We start from the raw sequence: 10445 nt of genomic DNA on the forward strand, positions 1-10445 counted from the left end.
TCCGGGACCTCAGCAATGGTGAGAATGACAAGGACCCTGAGATGAAGAACCGCAGAAGGTCCATCGTTTTACTTTTTGCCATATCCGGCAGTTTTATCCTGCTCTGGATGACAACGGTCGTATATTTTTTATATTATCGAATTTCAGGCGGCTTTAACCGCCGATCTTTATATAACCCTTTCCCAACCTTCGAACAAGCGGGAATTCTGCTTCAGCTTCTGAGTTCCTGCACGAACACGGCCATTTACACAGTGACCCAGAGTAAGTTCAGAGAGGAGCTGCTCAATGTGATTAAATATCCGTTTACTCTAATTGGTAAATTGGTCAAATGAGGAAAACGGCTGAAGTGAAGCGGGAACTGACTTCCCAACATCACAACTTAATTCCAGATCAAAATTATCACCTCAATTTACCAAAGGGACTCAGCAACAGGGCCAAAGACATCTCCTTTAAACACATTTGTTGTCAAAAGTTATACCAAAATTAAATTTAACAGCAGCCGACAAAAAATGAGCAAAAGCAACAGACAGTAACATTATCAAAACATGTTCCTGTATTCAGATCATTTTTTAAACACGTCCTCAGGGAGTCTGACCCGAAATGTAATTGTCCGGAGGAAGGGCTGTGAATTAGCGACTGGATATTAGTTTCCACCGGACCGGACTAATAATCGAGCCCCGCCTACAGCATCTGTGGGGTTAATTCTCTCTTTTTTAATTATTTCTGGGCCCCCTTAAAACATTTCTGTAACTCCGTGTCTGTGATATTTTAAACAGCCGTTGGTCCTCAATAGTCTGGGAATCACTGATGGGTTTTTTTTCTGCCTTCTCCCGGATTCAGGAGGCAGGCAAGGGCTGTCGTTTTGCTCTGCTCAGACCTCCACTCAGCTCGGTTCTGAAGTGTTTACTGGAAGTGCAGTCAGAATGAGGCTTGATTTTTTTTTTGTGTTTTTAGGCCCCCCTTTTACAAGAAGCGGGGTTTAGGGTGTGTTCATGTGCAGAAAAACCAAAAAACCCAAAATAAGCGTCAAATTTAAATTTTATTATCTCGGTCCAGGATGCACTCCAGCCCCTGCGGTGCCCCCCGGTCGCGGAAAGCCCCAAGCGAACCGGCAGACACCGCGTGCTCCATCTCCAGGGCCACCCAGGCACGGAGAAATCCGGGGAAGAGAGGCCGACAGTTGGAGCGACCGCCCCCACGGGCCCCGTCTAACCTGGACCTGTGGATGGCCACCTTGGACAGGCCCACGAGGAGATCCTCCGACTGACCCGCCCTCCTCCTCACCCGGTGGCCAAAGATGAGGAGCGTGGGACTGAAACGCAGCCAGAAGTTGTGGAGCAGCCCCTTTAAATAGTGGAACAGGGGCTGCAACCTCTCACACTCCTTGTAGACATGAAACACGGAATCATTCAGGCGCAGAAGATCTGTTGATGTTTCAAAACAGGCGTTAAGTCTTTTTTAAAAATCAGGCCAATGACTCAGTTACAATGGTCGATGGAGGAATTTCACAGGAGTAGATGAAGTTTCCGTCACTCAGAAGGGATTAACAGAGAGTAAAGCCGGGTTAGCTGGAGGCACTGCCGCAGAAGGGGAACCGAGGAATGAGTGAATGCACAGAAGGCCAGTGTTGGAGGATCAAAGAGTGTGGGACATGGAGATGGAGGCGTTTGCAGAGGTCGGACAGGCAAACCTTGGAGGGACTTATAGGGAATGTGTTGAGGGTCAGGAAACCAATGGAAGTCAATGAGATCTGATCAGTGGAGCAATGGGAGGGCGGGGTATGGGGATCGGCAGGGAGGTGATCGAAGAGGAGGAGTCCAGAGATAATGCTCAAAGGAAGAGATGTTGACAAAGCAGGAAGGGGTGAGGCCAATGTGTGTTTGGAAGAAATCCACGGCAAACACCACAGAGGTTAGGGGGAGAAGGTGAATTGTACAGACAGGCAGTGAGGATTCAGAAAGTACCTTGTATGACAGTGTTACCACTCATCAGACAAGTTTCAGTCAGAAAGAGAAAGAGAAAGAGACAGTGAAAGGGGAAAACGCCAAATACGGGGTCAGGGACGCACGGGGAGACGGGGTCAGGGACGCACGGGGAGACGGGGTCAGGGACATAGATTTTTAAAAAATATAAACATGGCTCAAGTTAGCTCAGTTCCTGTAGACAGCAAGTTGTACAAAGGGCGTTATCACTGATATATGAATAACCCTCTTTGTAACTAAGTGACAAATTTCAGGAGTTTATTGGATCCCTTTTGTACAATGTGTGACTTTGCCAGTAAGTGGTTGGACTGTGTAAGAAATCTCCATGTGCTGTGTTAATAAAACTCTGGTCCTGGTGTCACTGGGGACCTGCTCTCTCTTTACTGTAAGAAATCTCCATTAAATGAATAATCTGTGAATCTAAATAGCTGAGATCATCTTAAAGAATGGCTGACCTGCAGCACGAACACAGCTGTCCGTGAGCCTGTCTCTCTGTCTCCCACCTTCCCGTTCGAGTCTCTGTCTCTCTCTCTCTGACACGGTCTGTATCTGTCTTCATCCCTCTCTATCTCCCATTGCCTATCTCACTATTCCTGCTGCCCTGCTTATTTGCCTCCAACTCCTTGCACACTAGTGTATCTCTCTTCCTCCCTGTCCCTTTCACTCGATCCGCATCCCTCTCTACCTTGCTCCCCATCTCCCATTCTCTCCCAACCGAGTTCTCACCTCTGAGTCCACCTCACTGTTTCCCTACCCCTCACTCTCTCACTTCCTTTTCATCCCTCTCGATCATCCCCATCAATCGCTCTTTACCCGCTCTCTTCCCTCCCACTCTGTCCCGATCCACTTTCTCTCTGTGCCTGGCCCTGTTGTCTGCAATTTTGCTGACCCGTTTTCTACACAATCCCCTCATTTTGCCCCGTTCCTGGATCTCTCTGTCTGCCGTCCACCCCTCTCTGTTTAAGTTGCTCCCTTTCTTTATCCACCCTCCCTCTCTCTATATATTCCATTTCTCTGTCTCTCCACATCCCTCCCTCTCCCTACCCATCTCTCTCTATATATTCCATTTCTCTGCCTTTAACTGCAGCTGCCACCTATTTGTTCACTCCACTCCATGGTTGATGTTCAGAGATTATGAGGGTGATTTTAAAATGGAGCCGGGAAAGGGGTGGGGGTCAATTTGAGGTCAGGAAACCCATGAGTACGGGTTTCCGGGACGTCCTTAAGATTTTGACGAAAGGACATCTTTTATTTTTTTTGTTTCCCGTCTGACTGACCGGTTGATTGACAGGCTGGTCTCAGTGGGACGGGAAACCAGCCAGGGAGAGGACGTCTTCAGGTAAGTCTTTGTTTGCATGGATGGGGGGCACGGGTGAGCACGGGGCATGGATGGGCATAGGTGGGCACGGGGGTCGCAAGTCATGTGGGATGGGATCGGGGGTCATTGCAGGGGTCAGCAATCATTGAGGGGAATGTCGGGGGTCGGAGGGGGACGATCGGGGTCGGGGGTCTGGGATCGGGGGAGGGGTGTCGGTGCAGGTAGGCTTGTTGGGCCTGGGGGAAGCACTCCTGCTCCTCAGGGCCCACAAGCTGTGCCTTTCTAGGCACCTACCTGTTACTCTCAGGCCTTCTCACCTCCTTTCACGAGGAGTAAAACAGAAGGCCCAGGAATCCGGCCCCCCCGGGGTTGAAATCGGGAATTAGTAAAAAATGGATGCGTGAAGCCTCCTTGAAAGGTTATGAGGCCCGACCCGCCCCCTGGGAGTGGGTTGATCGCCCGCCCCCGTGAAAACGGGAAATGGGCGGGTTGGAGACAGGTCTGAAATGGTGGCAATTTTCAATGCACCCCCGCCCCCAACCCACCCGTTCTTTACTTTTAAAATCGAGCCCTATATTTTCAGGCTGGTGATACATCAACACAAGTTGCTCAGTTTCCATTAAACTTTGTGGACAGTCAGTTGCAATTGTACTCACAGGGCCTAGGTTCATTATTCACGAACTAAGCAAAGATATGCTCCGCATATTAGAAGATTAAATGAGTGAAGTTTTGTTGCTATTATTATTAATTCTAAGGAAGGTGATGAGGCCCCAACACCACCGACATTTTCACCAGTTTGACACTGATTCACTTTTAACACCAGCCATGCTGCAGCCTATCTTACATAGAATGTCCGGCACAGAAATAGGCCATTCCCCACAACAGGTCCATGCCGGTGTTTATGCTCCACACAAGCCCCCTCCCTCCCTGCTTCATCTAACCCTATCAGCACATTCTTCTATTCTTCTCTCCCTCATCTGCTGATCTGGCTTCTCCTTAAATGCATCTCTGCTATTCGCCTCAACTACTCCTTGTGGCAGCGAGTTCCACATTCTAATCACTCTCTGGGTAAATAAGTTTCTCCTGAATTCCCTATTGGATTTATTAGTGACTATCTTATATTTATGGCCCCTAGTTCTGGTCTCCCCCGCAAGTGGAAATATCTTCTCTACGACTCCTCTATCAAACCCTCTCATAATCTAAAAGATCTCCATCAGGTCACCTCTCAGTCTTCTCTTTGAGAGAAAAGAGCCCCAGCCTGTTCAATCTTTCCTGTTAGGCACAACCTCTCAGTTTTGGTATCATCCTCGTAAATCTTTTTTGAACCTACTCTCTACAGTGCCTCTATATCCTTTTTATAATCTGGAGACCAGAACTGTTCACAGTACTCCAAGTGTGGTCTAATCAAGGTTCTATACAAGTTCTAACTTCTCTTTTTTTCCCAATTCTATCCCTCTGGAAATGAACCCCAGTGCTGGTTTGCTTTTTTAAATGGCCTTATTAACCTGTGTCGCTACTTTTAGTGATTTGTGTATCTGTACCCCTAGACGCCTCTGCTCCTTTACCCCATTATTGAAGCAGTGGCCCACTTATTCTTCCCATCATAATTTAAAACCTCACACTTATCTATACTGAGATTCATTTGCCAGTTACACGCCCATTGTGCAAATTTATTTATATCTTCCTGTATTGTGTCGCACTCCTCCTCAGTATTAACTGTACCCCCCAGTTTGGTGTTGTCCGCAAATTTTGAAATTATACTTCCAATTCCCAAGTCCAAATAATTTATATAAATGGTGAAGAACAGTGGTCCCAGCACCAATCCCTGTGATTCACCACTCAGACCTTTTGCCAGTCTGAGAAACTACCTTTAACACTTACTCTCTGTTTTCTGTTTTGTACCCAGCTTGCTATTAATTCTGCTCTTTGTCCCCTGACTCCACCTGCTCTGATCTTATCTGAGTGAGATCATTAATTAAATACAATATTTGCGATGGGCCCATTCCCAGTAAGTAATGGATTGATGCTGCCCAGACTGATTTAATGTGGGATCCTTACAAGCAGCAGGTAGAACAGATTTGCCTCCTGTCAGTGTGGGCTGTATTCAAACACAGGCATTAGAGGCTGAAATGACCAACATCCAGCCCACGGGAACCCACAGACACCTCCATAAGAACAGAAACTCGCACAGTAATAGTATAAAATACAACAAGAGAAATGGATTGTGTGTCACAACAAACTATTGGGGCACAGAAGTACGTGATGTGGACACAACATTAACAATCCTTAGTGTTCGATTGGAAGGATTTCCCCATTGTGCAGCGATGAGGCTTTCTGCCAATGTCATTTGGCAGAATACCTCATCGCCGGAGCTTTCAAACAAGCACCAAGACGTCGTTTGGCTGGTGGTGAGAAGGGCCCTTCCCGCCAGATCCTTCATGCACTCCTGACCTCTCAGTGCCACCGTGCGCTGTCCCCGAGGAAGCTGCGGTGGGGACGAGACCGTCACCCATCTCCTCCTGGAATGTCCCTTTGCAAATACGATCTGGAGAGAGATGCAGTGGTATCTGTCCAGGTTCATACATACAAATTAAGAGCAGGAGTAGGCCATTCGGCCCCTCGAGCCCTGCTCTGCCATTTGATAAGATCATGGTTGATCTGATTGTGATCTCAACCCTACTTTCCCATTTACCGACGATAACCTTTGACTCCCTTGTTAATCAGGATTCCATCTAACTTAGCCTTAAAAATATTCAATGACCCTGCCTCCACTGCTGTCTGGGGAAGGGAGTTCCACAGATTCACGACTCTCAGAGAAAAAAATTCTCCTCATCTCCATCTTAAATGGGAGACCCCTTACTTTTAAACTGTGGCCCCTGGTTCTCGTCTCTCCCTCAAGGGGGCAGTTCTGTAACACATGATTCTGTGCTTTATGGGCTGTTACCAGGGAAGCACTCAGAGACAGACATCAACTGCTGTTGGAAGACCATCAACTCGGTGAAATACGCCTTTTGGTCTGCCCGAAACTTGCTGGTCTTCCAGTGCAAGGAGCTGTCCTCGACCGAGTGTTGCAGACTGGCACATTCCAAGGTCCAGGACTACGTGCTCAGGGATGCACTGAAGCTGGGTGCGGCCGCTGCAAAGGCTCTGTGGGGAAAGGCTATCGTTTAGAGCTCTCCCGCAATTGTAAACCGAGGGGCTGCAATCAGGGAAAACCCACCTCGGGCAGAATGTAAAATACAAATTTATGTAATGAATCGTAATGTACTGCAATGAATCTGTGATCAATAAGCTTATTGATTGTAATGCAATAAGGCACCCTAGAGTGTCATGAACTGTAATTATGAACAATGTGTAACTGTATTGTTGGAATCATAATTGAACTGTACTTTATGTATCTTGCAAATTGTATAATCTGTATTGTGTATGTTTGAAATGTGATGACAACTGTATTGTATGTATTGTGACAAATTTTATGAATAAAGTATATTTTTTGAAAAAAAAATCTGTTCTTATCAGTTTAATATCTGATACGTCCCCTATCTGGGGACCGTATATTAAATTGATTTTTGGAACAGGGAGATGGAATAGGGGCTTGCTCCGTCCACTCCACGCATCGACCCAGTATTGCAGTGTCTCTGGGAACGGTGCACCTCCCTGTGGGGAGATATTCAAAATGAAAAACAGGTTTTTCCAGTGTCTCTGTATGTATTATTACTGAGAATAAAGTTGATATTTTGCACTTAAAAAATGTGGAATAAATCCTCAATTAAAGCTGTGAAGATTAACCAGATAAATATTGAGGTGGAAATGATATTGAAGATTTCCAAACTGGACCTGAAACCTAAACTGACCAGAATTACAAAGTGACCCAGAACCCCAATCTTCTGTAGACACTTGCACGACAAGGCAAACACACAATGTTACAATCTAAAACTGACACTGAAACATAACTTGACCGAAATCCCCAAACTAACCCTGAATCAGACACTGAACCATTTCCCCAAACTGAAGCAGAACCAGAGCGAGTCACAAACCTAAACTTAACCAGAACCCAACAATGACTCTGAACAAAACAAGCAACAACTCTCAATCTGATCCTCAAACCTAAACAACACGGTGCCCAACACTGGAAGACCCTAAACTCACATACAAACCTCAAATAAACCAGGAACTGTAAAATGACCCAGAGACACAACCCTACCTGAACCCAAACTAAATTGAACAGAACATGAATGCCCAAACTTCTGAACAACCTCAACTTGATCTGGAACTTAAAAGTGCCCTGGAATCCTGAACATACACAGAACTCTCTATGAACAAGAGCCCTCTGCCCTTCTTGAGACCCTCTGATCCAAAGTACTTCAGAGACCAAAAACACGAAGCTGCACAAAACCCTAAATCAGCTCACAAATCCCTAGTGACCCAGAAACTTAAACTGACCTGGAACCCTAAACGGATCCAGAATCCCAAAAGTGACAGGTACCCTAAACTGACCATCAACGGAATACTGAGTCAGAACCTTAAATTGACCCACTCAACATAACTACAAAGTAACCCACAATTCCAAACTCACATTAAGTCCCAAATGAAAATGTAAATTGAAATGACTGGATACCCTAAACATCCCAAAACCCAGTGACCCAGAGCCCTAAATCGACATAAAACCCTAAACCTGTACAGAAACATAAACTGACCCAGACCCTCATACTGACACTTTCCGTGGCCTAAATTGTTAAAGCTCCAAAGGTACCAGAGTCAATCCAAGAGCTCTGGCCCTCTGGTTTCCCCTCTCAGAGCGGAAGAACGTTAAACTGTTCCAGAATCCTCAACCGACCTGGAACCCTGAACCAAAGCAAAACTGCAACCAACTCAGAATCACAGGCTGATCTAAACCCTAAACTGATCCATTATCCGAAACGGACTCAGAATATTAAAATATAGCAAACCCGAAACAGACCCGAAACACCAAGCAGATCTGGAAACCCGACCTGGCCAAGAACCCAAGCTGACTCCACTGGTTCACCTGTTAGTTCTGTAGTTTGTTTCAGGCTCTTCTGCTGTTTTTAGATATGATGTAATGTTAGGGGTCATTGAGATCAGTCTGTGAGGATCAGTCTTTGCCGGGGTCCTGTGGAATATTTTGCAGGGCTGGATGTTTTTGGATGCGTGGAGAATGTTAGTCTTGAGGGTCCTGAGTTAATTGGAGCTCTTGTGGTCAGTTTGTGTGGAGTATGTTACAACCAGATAATGAGCCAGAAACTCAAAACAACACAGAATCTCAAATTGACCAAACTGACCCAGAATATAAAACTGAACTGGGAGCCTGAACCAATCCCAATTCTAAAGTGACCAACTCATGTAAAATGAATTATAAACATAAGGAAAAGCCAAGAACCCAAATTTATGTTGAAACTCAAAATAAGCCCAGAATCCAAGATTGAACCAAAGTCTTACACTGATTCATCAGCTAAAAATATTCAATGCATGAAACATATATAGAACCCAGAATGAATCCACATGACGAGGCTGAGACCGAAGGCTGAGCGTCAGGGGTTTCGACAATCCCTCAGTGTTGGCATCAGACTGGGCGTGTTGAATCATCAGAGATCGTTGTCTATGTTTGTTGTTCTGTGTCAGTTTGTGGTGTTGTGGTTTGGGGTTTCTCTGCTCAGTATTGGGGTAATGTGCACTGTTTAAGGTCCGTTTACAGATGCTGTGGTTTGCTGTGACAGTGCAGTTATCATTTTACAAGATGCAGAAGCCCATCGTGTGATGCCATCGTTAGCTTTGGGTGTTTGATCAATGTGTGGATGGTGAGGTAAATGTGTGGGGACTGGGTCAGTTTCTGGGTATTGTGTTTTTTTGCGGATGATGTGATCGGTTTGGGGCGTATTGTGGACAGCTTTAGGATGCTGACTCATCTGGGGAGATGGGATAGTCAGTCATTGAACACTGCCTCAGTTATGGTCCCTGAACACAGTTTGCAGTACCAGAGTCAGTTTCAGGGTGCTGTGGTCAGTTTCAGAGATACATGGTATTAGCTTGAGGTGCTGCATCAGTCTGAAGTGCTGGGCCAGTGAGAGGTACTGTACTACCCGAAGAGCTAGGTTAGGTTAAGGTGCTGGACTAACTTGAGGTGCTAGGTTAGCTTGAGGTGTTGGATTAGTTTGGAGGTTGTATTATTTTGAAGTATTAAGTTATTTTGAGGTTCTGGGCTGGAAGAGAGTTAATTTCAGTGAGTTGAAAAGGGATCTGGCCCTTGTGGAATGGAAACAAAGATTATCAGGTAAAACAGTTAAAGAGCAAAGGGAGGCCTTCAAGGAGGAGATAGTTCAGGTACTTCATCTAACCCTATCAGCATATCCTTTTCCTCCTTTCTTCCTTATGTATTTATCTAGCTTCCCCTTAATTGCATCTATGCTACTCGCCTCAACTACTGCATATAATAGCAAGTTCTACATTCTAACCCGTGTCTGGGTAAAGAAGTTTCTCCTGAATTCTTTATTGATTTTTAGTGACTTACTTATATTTATGTCGCCTAGTTTTGGACTCTTCAAAAGTAGTAACACCTTCTCAAACTCTACTCTATCAAAACCCTTCATACTTTTAAAGATCTCTCTTGGATCACCCTTCTGCCTTCTCTTTTCTCGACAAAATACAACTATCCTGTTCAGTCTTTCCCAATAGTTAAAATTTCTTAGTTCTCACATTATTCTTGGAAACCTTTTTTGCACCTTCCCTAGTGCCTCTATATCCTTCTGGTAATATGTAGACCAGAACTGTGCACGGTACTCTAAGTGTGCTCTATACAAGGTTCTGTACAAGTTTAATATAACTGCTTGGCTTTTCAATTCTATTCCTCAAGAAATGAACCCCACTGCTTTGTTTACATTTGTCCGATCTTGTTAACCTGCGTTATTAGTTTGAATGATTTGTGAATCTGTATGCCAAGATCCCTTTGCTCCTCTACCCATTTTGACTCTTATTTCCCAAGGATTATGTGGCCTCCTTATTCCTCCTACCAAAATGCACCACCTCACACTTATCTACATTGAAATTCATTAACCATTTACACACCCATTCTGCAAGTTTATTAAAGTCTTCTTGAATTTTATCACAGTTTTCTTCAGTATTAACGATGC

The 10445-nt window shown here is 45.2% G+C and overlaps 1 pseudogene; it reads left to right on the top strand.

Moving 5' to 3' along the window:
- The first annotated feature begins 6786 nt into the window (after nt 1-6786).
- LOC137302568 (U2 spliceosomal RNA) lies at nt 6787-6958 on the top strand (annotated as a pseudogene).
- Nucleotides 6959-10445: the final 3487 nt, after the last annotated feature.

Source organism: Heptranchias perlo, chromosome 35 (assembly GCF_035084215.1).
Source record: "Heptranchias perlo isolate sHepPer1 chromosome 35, sHepPer1.hap1, whole genome shotgun sequence".
NCBI lineage: Eukaryota > Metazoa > Chordata > Chondrichthyes > Hexanchiformes > Hexanchidae > Heptranchias > Heptranchias perlo.